The sequence below is a fragment of the Salvelinus alpinus genome, chromosome 2, assembly GCF_045679555.1.
Source record: "Salvelinus alpinus chromosome 2, SLU_Salpinus.1, whole genome shotgun sequence".
Classification (NCBI taxonomy): domain Eukaryota; kingdom Metazoa; phylum Chordata; class Actinopteri; order Salmoniformes; family Salmonidae; genus Salvelinus; species Salvelinus alpinus.
In genome coordinates, this window is record NC_092087.1 from 119,262,098 (window position 1) to 119,284,600 (window position 22,503).

Genomic DNA, 22,503 nt, shown 5'->3' on the forward strand with positions numbered 1-22,503 from the left:
CAGGTATATTATATATATATAACCCTTTATTCAACAAGGTATATTATATATATAACCCTAACCCTTTATTTAACCAGGTATATTATGTATATAACCCTTTATTTAACCAGGTATATTATATATATAACCCTTTATTTAACCAGGTATATTATATATATAACCCTTTATTTAACCAGGTATATTATATATATATAACCCTTTATTCAACAAGGTATATTATATATATAACCCTAACCCTTTATTTAACCAGGTATATTATATATATATAACCCTTTATTCAACAAGGTATATTATATATATAACCCTAACCCTTTATTTAACCAGGTATATTATATATATAACCCTTTATTTAACCAGGTATATTATATATATATAACCCTTTATTCAACAAGGTATATTATATATATAACCCTAACCCTTTATTTAACCAGGTATATTATATATATATAACCCTTTATTTAACCAGGTATATTATATATATATAACCCTTTATTCAACAAGGTATATTATATATATAACCCTAACCCTTTATTTAACCAGGTATATTATATATATAACCCTTTATTTAACCAGGTATATTATATATATAACCCTTTATTTAACCAGGTATATTATATATATAACCCTTTATTTAACCAGGTATATTATATATATAACCCTTTATTTAACCAGGTATATTATATATATATAACCCTTTATTTAACCAGGTATATTATATATATATAACCCTTTATTCAACAAGGTATATTATATATATAACCCTAACCCTTTATTTAACCAGGTATATTATATATATAACCCTTTATTTAACCAGGTATATTATATATATAACCCTTTATTTAACCAGGTATATTATATATATAACCCTTTATTTAACCAGGTATATTATATATATAACCCTTTATTTAACCAGGTATATTATATATATAACCCTTTATTTAACCAGGTATATTATATATATAACCCTTTATTTAACCAGGTATATTATATATATAACCCTTTATTTAACAAGGTATATTATATATATAACCCTTTATTTAACCAGGTATATTATATATATAACCCTTTATTTAACCAGGTATATTATATATATAACCCTTTATTTAACCAGGTATATTATATATATAACCCTTTATTTAACCAGGTATATTATATATATAACCCTTTATTTAACCAGGTATATTATATATATATAACCCTTTATTCAACAAGGTATATTATATATATAACCCTAACCCTTTAGTCAACCAGGTATATTATGTATATAACCCTTTATTTAACCAGGTATATTATATATATATAACCCTAACCCTTTATTTAACCAGGTATATTATATATATATAACCCTAACCCTTTATTTAACCAGGTATATTATATATATATAACCCTAACCCTTTATTTAACCAGGTATATTATATATATAACCCTAACCCTTTATTTAACCAGGTATATTATATATATAACCCTTTATTTAACCAGGTATATTATATATATATAACCCTTTATTTAACCAGGTATATTATATATATAACCCTTTATTTAACCAGGTATATTATATATATAACCCTTTATTTAACCAGGTATATTATATATATAACCCTAACCCTTTATTTAACCAGGTATATTATATATATAACCCTAACCCTTTATTTAACCAGGTATATTATATATATATAACCCTTTATTTAACCAGGTATATTATATATATAACCCTAACCCTTTATTTAACCAGGTATATTATATATATATAACCCTTTATTTAACCAGGTATATTATATATATAACCCTAACCCTTTATTTAACCAGGTATATTATATATATAACCCTAACCCTTTATTTACCCAGGTATATTATATATATATAACCCTTTATTTAACCAGGTATATTATATATATAACCCTAACCCTTTATTTAACCAGGTATATTATATATATAACCCTAACCCTTTATTTACCAGGTATATTATATATATATAACCCTTTATTTAACCAGGTATATTATATATATAACCCATTATTTAACCAGGTATATTATATATATATAACCCTTTATTTAACCAGGTATATTATATATATATAACCCTTTATTTAACCAGGTATATTATATATATAACCCTTTATTTAACCAGGTATATTATATATATAACCCTTTATTTAACCAGGTATATTATATATATAACCCTTTATTTAACCAGGTATATTATATATATAACCCTTTATTTAACCAGGTATATTATATATATAACCCTTTATTTAACCAGGTATATTATATATATATAACCCTTTATTTAACCAGGTATATTATATATATAACCCTAACCCTTTATTTAACCAGGTATATTATATATATAACCCTTTATTTAACCAGGTATATTATATATATATAACCCTTTATTTAACCATGTATATTATATATATAACCCTAACCCTTTATTTAACCAGGTATATTATATATATATAACCCTTTATTTAACCAGGTATATTATATATATAACCCTTTATTTAACCAGGTATATTATATATATAACCCTTTATTTAACCAGGTATATTATATATATAACCCTTTATTTAACCAGGTATATTATGTATATAACCCTAACCCTTTATTTAACCAGGTATATTATATATATAACCCTTTATTTAACCAGGTATATTATATATATAACCCTTTATTTAACCAGGTATATTATATATAACCCTAACCCTTTATTTAACCAGGTATATTATATATATAACCCTTTATTTAACCAGGTATATTATATATATAACCCTTTATTTAACCAGGTATATTATATATATATAACCCTTTATTTAACCAGGTATATTATATATATAACCCTTTATTTAACCAGGTATATTATATATATAACCCTTTATTTAACCAGGTATATTATATATATAACCCTAACCCTTTATTTAACCAGGTATATTATATATATAACCCTTTATTTAACCAGGTATATTATATATATAACCCTTTATTTAACCAGGTATATTATATATATAACCCTTTATTTAACCAGGTATATTATATATATATATAACCCTAACCCTTTATTTAACCAGGTATATTATATATATATAACCCTAACCCTTTATTTAACCAGGTATATTATATATAACCCTAACCCTTTATTTAACCAGGTATATTATATATATAACCCTTTATTTAACCATGTATATTATATATATAACCCTTTATTTAACCAGGTATATTATATATATAACCCTAACCCTTTATTTAACCAGGTATATTATATATATATAACCCTAACCCTTTATTTAACCAGGTATATTATATATATATAACCCTAACCCTTTATTTAACCAGGTATATTATATATAACCCTAACCCTTTATTTAACCAGGTATATTATATATATAACCCTTTATTTAACCAGGTATATTATATATATAACCCTTTATTTAACCAGGTATATTATATATATAACCCTTTATTTAACCAGGTATATTATATATATAACCCTTTATTTAACCAGGTATATTATATATATAACCCTTTATTTAACCAGGTATATTATATATATATAACCCTTTATTTAACCAGGTATATTATATATATATAACCCTTTATTCAACAAGGTATATTATATATATAACCCTAACCCTTTATTTAACCAGGTATATTATATATATAACCCTTTATTTAACCAGGTATATTATATATATAACCCTTTATTTAACCAGGTATATTATATATATAACCCTTTATTTAACCAGGTATATTATATATATAACCCTTTATTTAACCAGGTATATTATATATATAACCCTTTATTTAACCAGGTATATTATATATATAACCCTTTATTTAACCAGGTATATTATATATATAACCCTTTATTTAACAAGGTATATTATATATATAACCCTTTATTTAACCAGGTATATTATATATATAACCCTTTATTTAACCAGGTATATTATATATATAACCCTTTATTTAACCAGGTATATTATATATATAACCCTTTATTTAACCAGGTATATTATATATATAACCCTTTATTTAACCAGGTATATTATATATATATAACCCTTTATTCAACAAGGTATATTATATATATAACCCTAACCCTTTAGTCAACCAGGTATATTATGTATATAACCCTTTATTTAACCAGGTATATTATATATATATAACCCTAACCCTTTATTTAACCAGGTATATTATATATATATAACCCTAACCCTTTATTTAACCAGGTATATTATATATATATAACCCTAACCCTTTATTTAACCAGGTATATTATATATATAACCCTAACCCTTTATTTAACCAGGTATATTATATATATAACCCTTTATTTAACCAGGTATATTATATATATATAACCCTTTATTTAACCAGGTATATTATATATATAACCCTTTATTTAACCAGGTATATTATATATATAACCCTTTATTTAACCAGGTATATTATATATATAACCCTAACCCTTTATTTAACCAGGTATATTATATATATAACCCTAACCCTTTATTTAACCAGGTATATTATATATATATAACCCTTTATTTAACCAGGTATATTATATATATAACCCTAACCCTTTATTTAACCAGGTATATTATATATATATAACCCTTTATTTAACCAGGTATATTATATATATAACCCTAACCCTTTATTTAACCAGGTATATTATATATATAACCCTAACCCTTTATTTACCCAGGTATATTATATATATATAACCCTTTATTTAACCAGGTATATTATATATATAACCCTAACCCTTTATTTAACCAGGTATATTATATATATAACCCTAACCCTTTATTTACCAGGTATATTATATATATATAACCCTTTATTTAACCAGGTATATTATATATATAACCCATTATTTAACCAGGTATATTATATATATATAACCCTTTATTTAACCAGGTATATTATATATATATAACCCTTTATTTAACCAGGTATATTATATATATAACCCTTTATTTAACCAGGTATATTATATATATAACCCTTTATTTAACCAGGTATATTATATATATAACCCTTTATTTAACCAGGTATATTATATATATAACCCTTTATTTAACCAGGTATATTATATATATAACCCTTTATTTAACCAGGTATATTATATATATATAACCCTTTATTTAACCAGGTATATTATATATATAACCCTAACCCTTTATTTAACCAGGTATATTATATATATAACCCTTTATTTAACCAGGTATATTATATATATATAACCCTTTATTTAACCATGTATATTATATATATAACCCTAACCCTTTATTTAACCAGGTATATTATATATATATAACCCTTTATTTAACCAGGTATATTATATATATAACCCTTTATTTAACCAGGTATATTATATATATAACCCTTTATTTAACCAGGTATATTATATATATAACCCTTTATTTAACCAGGTATATTATGTATATAACCCTAACCCTTTATTTAACCAGGTATATTATATATATAACCCTTTATTTAACCAGGTATATTATATATATAACCCTTTATTTAACCAGGTATATTATATATAACCCTAACCCTTTATTTAACCAGGTATATTATATATATAACCCTTTATTTAACCAGGTATATTATATATATAACCCTTTATTTAACCAGGTATATTATATATATATAACCCTTTATTTAACCAGGTATATTATATATATAACCCTTTATTTAACCAGGTATATTATATATATAACCCTTTATTTAACCAGGTATATTATATATATAACCCTAACCCTTTATTTAACCAGGTATATTATATATATAACCCTTTATTTAACCAGGTATATTATATATATAACCCTTTATTTAACCAGGTATATTATATATATAACCCTTTATTTAACCAGGTATATTATATATATATATAACCCTAACCCTTTATTTAACCAGGTATATTATATATATATAACCCTAACCCTTTATTTAACCAGGTATATTATATATAACCCTAACCCTTTATTTAACCAGGTATATTATATATATAACCCTTTATTTAACCATGTATATTATATATATAACCCTTTATTTAACCAGGTATATTATATATATAACCCTAACCCTTTATTTAACCAGGTATATTATATATATATAACCCTAACCCTTTATTTAACCAGGTATATTATATATATATAACCCTAACCCTTTATTTAACCAGGTATATTATATATAACCCTAACCCTTTATTTAACCAGGTATATTATATATATAACCCTTTATTTAACCAGGTATATTATATATATATAACCCTTTATTTAACCAGGTATATTATATATATAACCCTAACCCTTTATTTAACCAGGTATATTATATATATAACCCTAACCCTTTATTTAACCAGGTATATTATATATATAACCCTTTATTTAACCAGGTATATTATATATATAACCCTTTATTTAACCAGGTATATTATATATATAACCCTTTATTTAACCAGGTATATTATATATATAACCCTTTATTTAACCAGGTATATTATATATATAACCCTTTATTTAACCAGGTATATTATATATATAACCCTAACCCTTTATTTAACCAGGTATATTATATATATAACCCTTTATTTAACCAGGTATATTATATATATAACCCTTTATTTAACCAGGTATATTATATATATAACCCTAACCCTTTATTTAACCAGGTATATTATATATATAACCCTTTATTTAACCAGGTATATTATATATATAACCCTTTATTTAACCAGGTATATTATATATATAAACCTTTATTTAACCAGGTATATTATATATATATAACCCTTTATTTAACCAGATATATTATATATATAACCCTTTATTTAACCAGGTATATTATATATATATAACCATTTATTTAACCAGGTATATTATTTATATAACCCTTTATTTAACCAGGTATATCATATATATAACCCTTTATTTAACCAGGTATATTATATATATAACCCTTTATTTAACCAGGTATATTATATATATAACCCTAACCCTTTATTTAACCAGGTATATTATATATATATAACCCTAACCCTTTATTTAACCAGGTATATTATATATATAACCCTTTATTTAACCAGGTATATTATATATATATAACCCTTTATTTAACCAGGTATATTATATATATATAACCCTTTATTTAACCAGGTATATTATATATATAACCCTAACCCTTTATTTAACCAGGTATATTATATATATATAACCCTTTATTTAACCAGGTATATTATATATATAACCCTAACCCTTTATTTAACCAGGTATATTATATATATAACCCTAACCCTTTATTTAACCAGGTATATTATATATATAACCCTTTATTTAACCAGGTATATTATATATATAACCCTTTATTTAACCAGGTATATTATATATATATATAACCCTAACCCTTTATTTAACCAGGTATATTATATATATATAACCCTAACCCTTTATTTAACCAGGTATATTATATATAACCCTAACCCTTTATTTAACCAGGTATATTATATATATAACCCTTTATTTAACCATGTATATTATATATATAACCCTTTATTTAACCAGGTATATTATATATGTAACCCTTTATTTAACCAGGTATATTATATATATAACCCTTTATTTAACCAGGTATATTATATATATAACCCTTTATTTAACCAGGTATATTATATATATAACCCTAACCCTTTATTTAACCAGGTATATTATATATATAACCCTAACCCTTTATTTAACCAGGTATATTATATATATAACCCTTTATTAAACCAGGTATATTATATATATAACCCTAACCCTTTATTTAACCAGGTATATTATATATATAACCCTAACCCTTTATTTAACCAGGTATATTATAAATATAACCCTTTATTTAACCAGGTATATTATATATATAACCCTTTATTTAACCAGGTATATTATATATATAACCCTTTATTTAACCAGGTATATTATATATAACCCTTTATTTAACCAGGTATATTATATATATATAACCCTAACCCTTTATTTAACCAGGTATATTATATATATATAACCCTTTATTTAACCAGGTATATTATATATTTATAACCCTTTATTTAACCAGGTATATTATATATATAACCCTTTATTTAACCAGGTATATTATATATATAACCCTTTATTTAACCAGGTATATTATATATATATAACCCTAACCCTTTATTTAACCAGGTATATTATATATATAACCCTTTATTTAACCAGGTATATTATATATATAACCCTTTAATTAACCAGGTATATTATATATATATAACCCTAACCCTTTATTTAACCAGGTATATTATATATATATAACCCTAACCCTTTATTTAACCAGGTATATTATATATATAACCCTTTATTTAACCAGGTATATTATATATATATAACCCTTTATTTAACCAGGTATATTATATATATAACCCTTTATTTAACCAGGTATATTATATATATAACCCTAACCCTTTATTTAACCAGGTATATTATATATATAACCCTAACCCTTTATTTAACCAGGTATATTATATATATAACCCTTTATTTAACCAGGTATATTATATATATAACCCTAACCCTTTATTTAACCAGGTATATTATATATATAACCCTAACCCTTTATTTAACCAGGTATATTATAAATATAACCCTTTATTTAACCAGGTATATTATATATATAACCCTTTATTTAACCAGGTATATTATATATATAACCCTTTATTTAACCAGGTATATTATATATATATAACCCTTTATTTAACCAGGTATATTATATATATATAACCCTAACCCTTTATTTAACCAGGTATATTATATATATATAACCCTTTATTTAACCAGGTATATTATATATTTATAACCCTTTATTTAACCAGGTATATTATATATATAACCCTTTATTTAACCAGGTATATTATATATATAACCCTTTATTTAACCAGGTATATTATATATATATAACCCTAACCCTTTATTTAACCAGGTATATTATATATATAACCCTTTATTTAACCACGTATATTATATATATAACCCTTTAATTAACCAGGTATATTATATATATATAACCCTAACCCTTTATTTAACCAGGTATATTATATATATATAACCCTAACCCTTTATTTAACCAGGTATATTATATATATAACCCTAACCCTTTATTTAACCAGGTATATTATAAATATAACCCTTTATTTAACCAGGTATATTATATATATAACCCTTTATTTAACCAGGTATATTATATATATAACCCTTTATTTAACCAGGTATATTATATATATATAACCCTTTATTTAACCAGGTATATTATATATATATAACCCTAACCCTTTATTTAACCAGGTATATTATATATATATAACCCTTTATTTAACCAGGTATATTATATATTTATAACCCTTTATTTAACCAGGTATATTATATATATAACCCTTTATTTAACCAGGTATATTATATATATATAACCCTAACCCTTTATTTAACCAGGTATATTATATATATAACCCTTTATTTAACCAGGTATATTATATATATAACCCTTTAATTAACCAGGTATATTATATATATATAACCCTAACCCTTTATTTAACCAGGTATATTATATATATATAACCCTAACCCTTTATTTAACCAGGTATATTATATATATAACCCTTTATTTAACCAGGTATATTATATATATATAACCCTTTATTTAACCAGGTATATTATATATATAACCCTTTATTTAACCAGGTATATTATATATATAACCCTTTATTTAACCAGGTATATTATATATATAACCCTAACCCTTTATTTAACCAGGTATATTATATATATAACCCTTTATTTAACCAGGTATATTATATATATAACCCTTTATTTAACCAGGTATATTATATATATAACCCTTTATTTAACCAGGTATATTATATATATATATAACCCTAACCCTTTATTTAACCAGGCATATTATATATATATAACCCTAACCCTTTATTTAACCAGGTATATTATATATAACCCTAACCCTTTATTTAACCAGGTATATTATATATATAACCCTTTATTTAACCATGTATATTATATATATAACCCTTTATTTAACCAGGTATATTATATATATAACCCTAACCCTTTATTTAACCAGGTATATTATATATATATAACCCTAACCCTTTATTTAACCAGGTATATTATATATATATAACCCTAACCCTTTATTTAACCAGGTATATTATATATAACCCTTTATTTAACCAGGTATATTATATATATAACCCTTTATTTAACCAGGTATATTATATATAACCCTTTATTTAACCAGGTATATTATATATATAACCCTAACCCTTTATTTAACCAGGTATATTATATATATAACCCTAACCCTTTATTTAACCAGGTATATTATATATATAACCCTTTATTTAACCAGGTATATTATATATATAACCCTTTATTTAACCAGGTATATTATATATATAACCCTTTATTTAACCAGGTATATTATATATATAACCCTTTATTTAACCAGGTATATTATATATATAACCCTTTATTTATCCAGGTATATTATATATATAACCCTAACCCTTTATTTAACCAGGTATATTATATATATAACCCTTTATTTAACCAGGTATATTATATATATAACCCTTTATTTAACCAGGTATATTATATATATAACCCTAACCCTTTATTTAACCAGGTATATTATATATATAACCCTTTATTTAACCAGGTATATTATATATATAACCCTTTTTTTAACCAGGTATATTATATATATAAACCTTTATTTAACCAGGTATATTATATATATATAACCCTTTATTTAACCAGATATATTATATATATAACCCTTTATTTAACCAGGTATATTATATATATATAACCCTTTATTTAACCGGCTATATTATTTATATAACCCTTTATTTAACCAGGTATATTATATATATAACCCTTTATTTAACCAGGTATATTATATATATAACCCTTTATTTAACCAGATATATTATATATATATAACCCTTTATTTAACCAGGTATATTATATATATAACCCTAACCCTTTATTTAACCAGGTATATTATATATATAACCCTAACCCTTTATTTAACCAGGTGTATTATATATATAACCCTTTATTTAACCAGGTATATTATATATATAACCCTAACCCTTTATTTAACCAGGTATATTATATATATATAACCCTAACCCTTTATTTAACCAGGTATATTATATATATAACCCTTTATTTAACCAGGTATATTATATATATAACCCTTTATTTAACCAGGTATATTATATATATAACCCTAACCCTTTATTTAACCAGGTATATTATATATATAACCCTAACCCTTTATTTAACCAGGTATATTATATATATAACCCTTTATTTAACCAGGTATATTATATATATAACCCTTTATTTAACCAGGTATATTATATATATATAACCCTAACCCTTTATTTAACCAGGTATATTATATATATATAACCCTAACCCTTTATTTAACCAGGTATATTATATATAACCCTAACCCTTTATTTAACCAGGTATATTATATATATAACCCTTTATTTAACCATGTATATTATATATATAACCCTTTATTTAACCAGGTATATTATATATGTAACCCTTTATTTAACCAGGTATATTATATATATAACCCTTTATTTAACCAGGTATATTATATATATAACCCTTTATTTAACCAGGTATATTATATATATAACCCTAACCCTTTATTTAACCAGGTATATTATATATATAACCCTAACCCTTTATTTAACCAGGTATATTATATATATAACCCTTTATTTAACCAGGTATATTATATATATTACCCTAACCCTTTATTTAACCAGGTATATTATATATATAACCCTAACCCTTTATTTAACCAGGTATATTATATATATAACCCTTTATTTAACCAGGTATATTATATATATAACCCTTTATTTAGCCAGGTATATTATATATATAACCCTTTATTTAACCAGGTATATTATATATATATAACCCTTTATTTAACCAGGTATATTATATATATATAACCCTAACCCTTTATTTAACCAGGTATATTATATATATATAACCCTTTATTTAACCAGGTATATTATATATTTATAACCCTTTATTTAACCAGGTATATTATATATATAACCCTTTATTTAACCAGGTATATTATATATATATAACCCTTTATTTAACCAGGTATATTATATATATATAACCCTAACCCTTTATTTAACCAGGTATATTATATATATAACCCTTTATTTAACCAGGTATATTATATATATAACCCTTTAATTAACCAGGTATATTATATATATATAACCCTAACCCTTTATTTAACCAGGTATATTATATATATATAACCCTTTATTTAACCAGGTATATTATATATATATAACCCTTTATTTAACCAGGTATATTATATATATAACCCTTTATTTAACCAGGTATATTATATATATAACCCTTTATTTAACCAGGTATATTATATATATAACCCTTTATTTAACCAGGTATATTATATATATAACCCTAACCCTTTATTTAACCAGGTATATTATATATATAACCCTTTATTTAACCAGGTATATTATATATATAACCCTTTATTTAACCAGGTATATTATATATATATAACCCTTTATTTAACCAGGTATATTATATATATAACCCTAACCCTTTATTTAACCAGGTATATTATATATATATAACCCTTTATTTAACCAGGTATATTATATATATATAACCCTTTATTTAACCAGGTATATTATATATATAACCCTTTATTTAACCAGGTATATTATATATATAACCCTTTATTTAACCAGGTATATTATATATATAACCCTTTATTTAACCAGGTATATTATATATATATAACCCTTTATTTAACCAGGTATATTATATATATATAACCCTTTATTTAACCAGGTATATTATATATATATAACCCTAACCCTTTATTTAACCAGGTATATTATATATATATAACCCTTTATTTAACCAGGTATATTATATATATAACCCTAACCCTTTATTTAACCAGGTATATTATATATATATAACCCTTTATTTAACCAGGTATATTATATATATATAACCCTAACCCTTTATTTAACCAGGTATATTATATATATATAACCCTTTATTTAACCAGGTATATTATATATATATAACCCTTTATTTAACCAGGTATATTATATATATAACCCTTTATTTAACCAGGTATATTATATATATAACCCTAACCCTTTATTTAACCAGGTATATTATATATATAACCCTTTATTTAACCAGGTATATTATATATATTACCCTTTATTTAACCAGGTATATTATATATATATAACCCTAACCCTTTATTTAACCAGGTATATTATATATATATAACCCTTTATTTAACCAGGTATATTATTTATATAACCCTTTATTTAACCAGGTATATTATATATATAACCCTTTATTTAACCAGGTATATTATATATATATAACCCTAACCCTTTATTTAACCAGGTATATTATATATATAACCCTAACCCTTTATTTAACCAGGTATATTATATATATAACCCTTTATTTAACCAGGTATATTATATATATACAACCCTTTATTTAACCAGGTATATTATATATATATAACCCTTTATTTAACCAGGTATATTATATATATAACCCTTTATTTAACCAGGTATATTATATATATAACCCTTTATTTAACCAGGTATATTATATATATATAACCCTTTATTTAACCATGTATATTATATATATAACCCTAACCCTTTATTTAACCAGGTATATTATATATATAACCCTAACCCTTTATTTAACCAGGTATATTATATACATAAACCTAACCCTTTATTTAACCAGGTATATTATATATATAACCCTTTATTTAACCAGGTATATTATATATATAACCCTTTATTTAACCAGGTATATTATATATATAACCCTTTATTTAACCAGGTATATTATATATATAACCCTAACCCTTTATTTAACCAGGTATATTATATACATAAACCTAACCCTTTATTTAACCAGGTATATTATATATATAACCCTTTATTTAACCAGGTATATTATATATATAACCCTTTATTTAACCAGGTATATTATATATATAACCCTAACCCTTTATTTAACCAGGTATATTATATATATAACCCTAACCCTTTATTTAACCAGGTATATTATATATATACAACCCTTTATTTAACCAGGTATATTATATATATATAACCCTTTATTTAACCAGGTATATTATATATATAACCCTAACCCTTTATTTAACCAGGTATATTATATACATAAACCTAACCCTTTATTTAACCAGGTATATTATATATATAACCCTAACCCTTTATTTAACCAGGTATATTATATATATAACCCTAACCCTTTATTTAACCAGGTATATTATATATATATATAACCCTTTATTTAACCAGGTATATTATATATATATAACCCTTTATTTAACCAGGTATATTATATATATAACCCTAACCCTTTATTTAACCAGGTATATTATATATATAACCCTTTATTTAACCAGGTATATTATATATATAACCCTTTATTTAACTAGGTATATTATATATATAACCCTAACCCTTTATTTAACCAGGTATATTATATATATAACCCTGTATTTAACCAGGTATATTATATATATATAACCCTTTATTTAACTAGGTATATTATATATATAACCCTAACCCTTTATTTAACCAGGTATATTATATATATAACCCTTTATTTAACCAGGTATATTATATATATAACCCTAACCCTTTATTTAACCAGGTATATTATATATATAACCCTTTATTTAACCAGGTATATTATATATATAACCCTTTATTTAACCATGTATATTATATATATAACCCTTTATTTAACCAGGTATATTATATATATATAACCCTAACCCTTTATTTAACCAGGTATATTATATATATATAACCCTAACCCTTTATTTAACCAGGTATATTATATATATAACCCTAACCCTTTATTTAACCAGGTATATTATATATATATAACCCTTTATTTAACCAGGTATATTATATATATACAACCCTTTATTTAACCAGGTATATTATATATATAACCCTAACCCTTTATTTAACCAGGTATATTATATATATAACCCTAACCCTTTATTTAACCAGGTATATTATATATATAACCCTAGCCCTTTATTTAACCAGGTATATTATATATATATAACCCTTTATTTAACCAGGTATATTATATATATAACCCTAACCCTTTATTTAACCAGGTATATTATATATATAACCCTTTATTTAACCAGGTATATTATATATATATATAACCCTTTATTTAACCATGTATATTATATATATAACCCTTTATTTAACCAGGTATATTATATATATAACCCTAACCCTTTATTTAACCAGGTATATTATATATATATAACCCTAACCCTTTATTTAACCAGGTATATTATATATATATAACCCTAACCCTTTATTTAACCAGGTATATTATATATATATAACCCTAACCCTTTATTTAACCAGGTATATTATATATATAACCCTAACCCTTTATTTAACCAGGTATATTATATATATAACCCTTTATTTAACCAGGTATATTATATATATATAACCCTTTATTTAACCAGGTATATTATATATATAACCCTTTATTTAACCAGGTATATTATATATATAACCCTTTATTTAACCAGGTATATTATATATATAACCCTAACCCTTTATTTAACCTAGTATATTATATATATAACCCTAACCCTTTATTTAACCAGGTATATTATATATATATAACCCTTTATTTAACCAGGTATATTATATATATAACCCTAACCCTTTATTTAACCAGGTATATTATATATATATAACCCTTTATTTAACCAGGTATATTATATATATAACCCTAACCCTTTATTTAACCAGGTATATTATATATATAACCCTAACCCTTTATTTACCCAGGTATATAACCCTAACCCTTTATTTACCAGGTATATTATATATATATAACCCTTTATTTAACCAGGTATATTATATATATAACCCATTATTTAACCAGGTATATTATATATATATAACCCTTTATTTAACCAGGTATATTATATATATATAACCCTTTATTTAACCAGGTATATTATATATATAACCCTTTATTTAACCAGGTATATTATATATATAACCCTTTATTTAACCAGGTATATTATATATATAACCCTTTATTTAACCAGGTATATTATATATATAACCCTTTATTTAACCAGGTATATTATATATATAACCCTTTATTTAACCAGGTATATTATATATATATAACCCTTTATTTAACCAGGTATATTATATATATAACCCTAACCCTTTATTTAACCAGGTATATTATATATATATAACCCTTTATTTAACCATGTATATTATATATATAACCCTAACCCTTTATTTAACCAGGTATATTATATATATATAACCCTTTATTTAACCAGGTATATTATATATATAACCCTTTATTTAACCAGGTATATTATATATATAACCCTTTATTTAACCAGGTATATTATATATATAACCCTTTATTTAACCAGGTATATTATATATATAACCCTAACCCTTTATTTAACCAGGTATATTATATATATAACCCTAACCCTTTATTTAACCAGGTATATTATATATATAACCCTAACCCTTTATTTAACCAGGTATATTATATATATAACCCTAACCCTTATTTAACCAGGTATATTATATATATATAACCCTTTATTTAACCAGGTATATTATATATATATAACCCTAACCCTTTATTTAACCAGGTATATTATATATATAACCCTTTATTTAACCAGGTATATTATATATATAACCCTTTATTTAACCAGGTATATTATATATATATAACCCTTTATTTAACCAGGTATATTATATATATATAAACCACACCCTTTATTTAACCAGGTATATTATATATATATAACCCTTTATTTAACCAGGTATATTATATATATAACCCTAACCCTTTATTTAACCAGGTATATTATATATATATAACCCTTTATTTAACCAGGTATATTATATATATATAACCCTAACCCTTTATTTAACCAGGTATATTATATATATATAACCCTTTATTTAACCAGGTATATTATATATATATAACCCTTTATTTAACCAGGTATATTATATATATAACCCTTTATTTAACTAGGTATATTATATATATAACCCTAACCCTTTATTTAACCAGGTATATTATATATATAACCCTTTATTTAACCAGGTATATTATATATATTACCCTTTATTTAACCAGGTATATTATATATATATAACCCTAACCCTTTATTTAACCAGGTATATTATATATATATAACCCTTTATTTAACCAGGTATATTATTTATATAACCCTTTATTTAACCAGGTATATTATATATATAACCCTTTATTTAACCAGGTATATTATATATATATAACCCTAACCCTTTATTTAACCAGGTATATTATATATATAACCCTAACCCTTTATTTAACCAGGTATATTATATATATAACCCTTTATTTAACCAGGTATATTATATATATACAACCCTTTATTTAACCAGGTATATTATATATATATAACCCTTTATTTAACCAGGTATATTATATATATAACCCTTTATTTAACCAGGTACATTATATATATAACCCTTTATTTAACCAGGTATATTATATATATATAACCCTTTATTTAACCAGGTATATTATATATATAACCCTAACCCTTTATTTAACCAGGTATATTATATATATAACCCTAACCCTTTATTTAACCAGGTATATTATATACATAAACCTAACCCTTTATTTAACCAGGTATATTATATATATAACCCTTTATTTAACCAGGTATATTATATATATAACCCTTTATTTAACCAGGTATATTATATATATAACGCTTTATTTAACCAGGTATATTATATATATAACCCTAACCCTTTATTTAACCAGGTATATTATATACATAAACCTAACCCTTTATTTAACCAGGTATATTATATATATAACCCTTTATTTAACCAGGTATATTATATATATAACCCTTTATTTAACCAGGTATATTATATATATAACCCTAACCCTTTATTTAACCAGGTATATTATATATATAACCCTAACCCTTTATTTAACCAGGTATATTATATATATACAACCCTTTATTTAACCAGGTATATTATATATATATAACCCTTTATTTAACCAGGTATATTATATATATAACCCTAACCCTTTATTTAACCAGGTATATTATATACATAAACCTAACCCTTTATTTAACCAGGAATATTATATATATAACCCTAACCCTTTATTTAACCAGGTATATTATATATATAACCCTAACCCTTTATTTAACCAGGTATATTATATATATATATAACCCTTTATTTAACCAGGTATATTATATATATATAACCCTTTATTTAACCAGGTATATTATATATATAACCCTAACCCTTTATTTAACCAGGTATATTATATATATAACCCTTTATTTAACCAGGTATATTATATATATAACCCTTTATTTAACTAGGTATATTATATATATAACCCTAACCCTTTATTTAACCAGGTATATTATATATATAACCCTGTATTTAACCAGGTATATTATATATATATAACCCTTTATTTAACTAGGTATATTATATATATAACCCTAACCCTTTATTTAACCAGGTATATTATATATATAACCCTTTATTTAACCAGGTATATTATATATATAACCCTAACCCTTTATTTAACCAGGTATATTATATATATAACCCTTTATTTAACCAGGTATATTATATATATAACCCTTTATTTAACCATGTATATTATATATATAACCCTTTATTTAACCAGGTATATTATATATATATAACCCTTTATTTAACCAGGTATATTATATATATATAACCCTAACCCTTTATTTAACCAGGTATATTATATATATAACCCTAACCCTTTATTTAACCAGGTATATTATATATATATAACCCTTTATTTAACCAGGTATATTATATATATACAACCCTTTATTTAACCAGGTATATTATATATATAACCCTAACCCTTTATTTAACCAGGTATATTATATATATAACCCTAGCCCTTTATTTAACCAGGTATATTATATATATATAACCCTTTATTTAACCAGGTATATTATATATATAACCCTTTATTTAACCAGGTATATTATACATATATAATCCTAACCCTTTATTTAACCAGGTATATTATATATATAACCCTTTATTTAACCAGGTATATTATATATATATATAACCCTTTATTTAACCAGGTATATTATATATATAACCCTTTATATAACCAGGTATATTATATATATAACCCTAACCCTTTATTTAACCAGGTATATTATATATATAACCCTTTATTTAACCAGGTATATTATATATATATAACCCTAACCCTTTATTTAACCAGGTATATTATATATATATAACCCTAACCCTTTATTTAACCAGGTATATTATATATATAACCCTAACCCTTTATTTAACCAGGTATATTATATATATAACCCTTTATTTAACCAGGTATATTATATATATATAACCCTTTATTTAACCAGGTATATTATATATATAACCCTTTATTTAACCAGGTATATTATATATATAACCCTTTATTTAACCAGGTATATTATATATATAACCCTAACCCTTTATTTAACCAGGTATATTATATATATAACCCTAACCCTATATTTAACCAGGTATATTATATATATATAACCCTTTATTTAACCAGGTATATTATATATATAACCCTAACCCTTTATTTAACCAGGTATATTATATATATATAACCCTTTATTTAACCAGGTATATTATATATATAACCCTAACCCTTTATTTAACCAGGTATATTATATATATAACCCTAACCCTTTATTTACCCAGGTATATTATATATATATAACCCTTTATTTAACCAGGTATATTATATATATAACCCTAACCCTTTATTTAACCAGGTATATTATATATATAACCCTAACCCTTTATTTACCAGGTATATTATATATATATAACCCTTTATTTAACCAGGTATATTATATATATAACCCATTATTTAACCAGGTATATTATATATATATAACCCTTTATTTAACCAGGTATATTATATATATATAACCCTTTATTTAACCAGGTATATTATATATATAACCCTTTATTTAACCAGGTATATTATATATATAACCCTTTATTTAACCAGGTATATTATATATATAACCCTTTATTTAACCAGGTATATTATATATATAACCCTTTATTTAACCAGGTATATTATATATATAACCCTTTATTTAACCAGGTATATTATATATATATAACCCTTTATTTAACCAGGTATATTATATATATAACCCTAACCCTTTATTTAACCAGGTATATTATATATATATAACCCTTTATTTAACCATGTATATTATATATATAACCCTAACCCTTTATTTAACCAGGTATATTATATATATATAACCCTTTATTTAACCAGGTATATTATATATATAACCCTTTATTTAACCAGGTATATTATATATATAACCCTTTATTTAACCAGGTATATTATATATATAACCCTTTATTTAACCAGGTATATTATATATATAACCCTAACCCTTTATTTAACCAGGTATATTATATATATAACCCTTTATTTAACCAGGTATATTATATATATAACCCTTTATTTAACCAGGTATATTATATACATAAACCTAACCCTTTATTTAACCAGGTATATTATATATATAACCCTAACCCTTTATTTAACCAGGTATATTATATATATAACCCTAACCCTTTATTTAACCAGGTATATTATATATATAACCCTAACCCTTATTTAACCAGGTATATTATATATATATAACCCTTTATTTAACCAGGTATATTATATATATATAACCCTAACCCTTTATTTAACCAGGTATATTATATATATAACCCTTTATTTAACCAGGTATATTATATATATAACCCTTTATTTAACCATGTATATTATATATATAACCCTTTATTTAACCAGGTATATTATATATATATAACCCTAACCCTTTATTTAACCAGGTATATTATATATATATAACCCTAACCCTTTATTTAACCAGGTATATTATATATATAACCCTAACCCTTTATTTAACCAGGTATATTATATATATATAACCCTTTATTTAACCAGGTATATTATATATATAACCCTAACCCTTTATTTAACCAGGTATATTATATATATAACCCTAACCCTTTATTTACCCAGGTATATTATATATATATAACCCTTTATTTAACCAGGTATATTATATATATAACCCTAACCCTTTATTTAACCAGGTATATTATATATATAACCCTAACCCTTTATTTACCAGGTATATTATATATATATAACCCTTTATTTAACCAGGTATATTATATATATAACCCATTATTTAACCAGGTATATTATATATATATAACCCTTTATTTAACCAGGTATATTATATATATATAACCCTTTATTTAACCAGGTATATTATATATATAACCCTTTATTTAACCAGGTATATTATATATATAACCCTTTATTTAACCAGGTATATTATATATATAACCCTTTATTTAACCAGGTATATTATATATATAACCCTTTATTTAACCAGGTATATTATATATATAACCCTTTATTTAACCAGGTATATTATATATATATAACCCTTTATTTAACCAGGTATATTATATATATAACCCTAACCCTTTATTTAACCAGGTATATTATATATATAACCCTTTATTTAACCAGGTATATTATATATATATAACACTTTATTTAACCATGTATATTATATATATAACCCTAACCCTTTATTTAACCAGGTATATTATATATATATAACCCTTTATTTAACCAGGTATATTATATATATAACCCTTTATTTAACCAGGTATATTATATATATAACCCTTTATTTAACCAGGTATATTATATATATAACCCTTTATTTAACCAGGTATATTATATATATAACCCTAACCCTTTATTTAACCAGGTATATTATATATATAACCCTAACCCTTTATTTAACCAGGTATATTATATATATAACCCTAACCCTTTATTTAACCAGGTATATTATATATATAACCCTAACCCTTATTTAACCAGGTATATTATATATATATAACCCTTTATTTAACCAGGTATATTATATATATATAACCCTAACCCTTTATTTAACCAGGTATATTATATATATAACCCTTTATTTAACCAGGTATATTATATATATAACCCTTTATTTAACCATGTATATTATATATATAACCCTTTATTTAACCAGGTATATTATATATATATAACCCTAACCCTTTATTTAACCAGG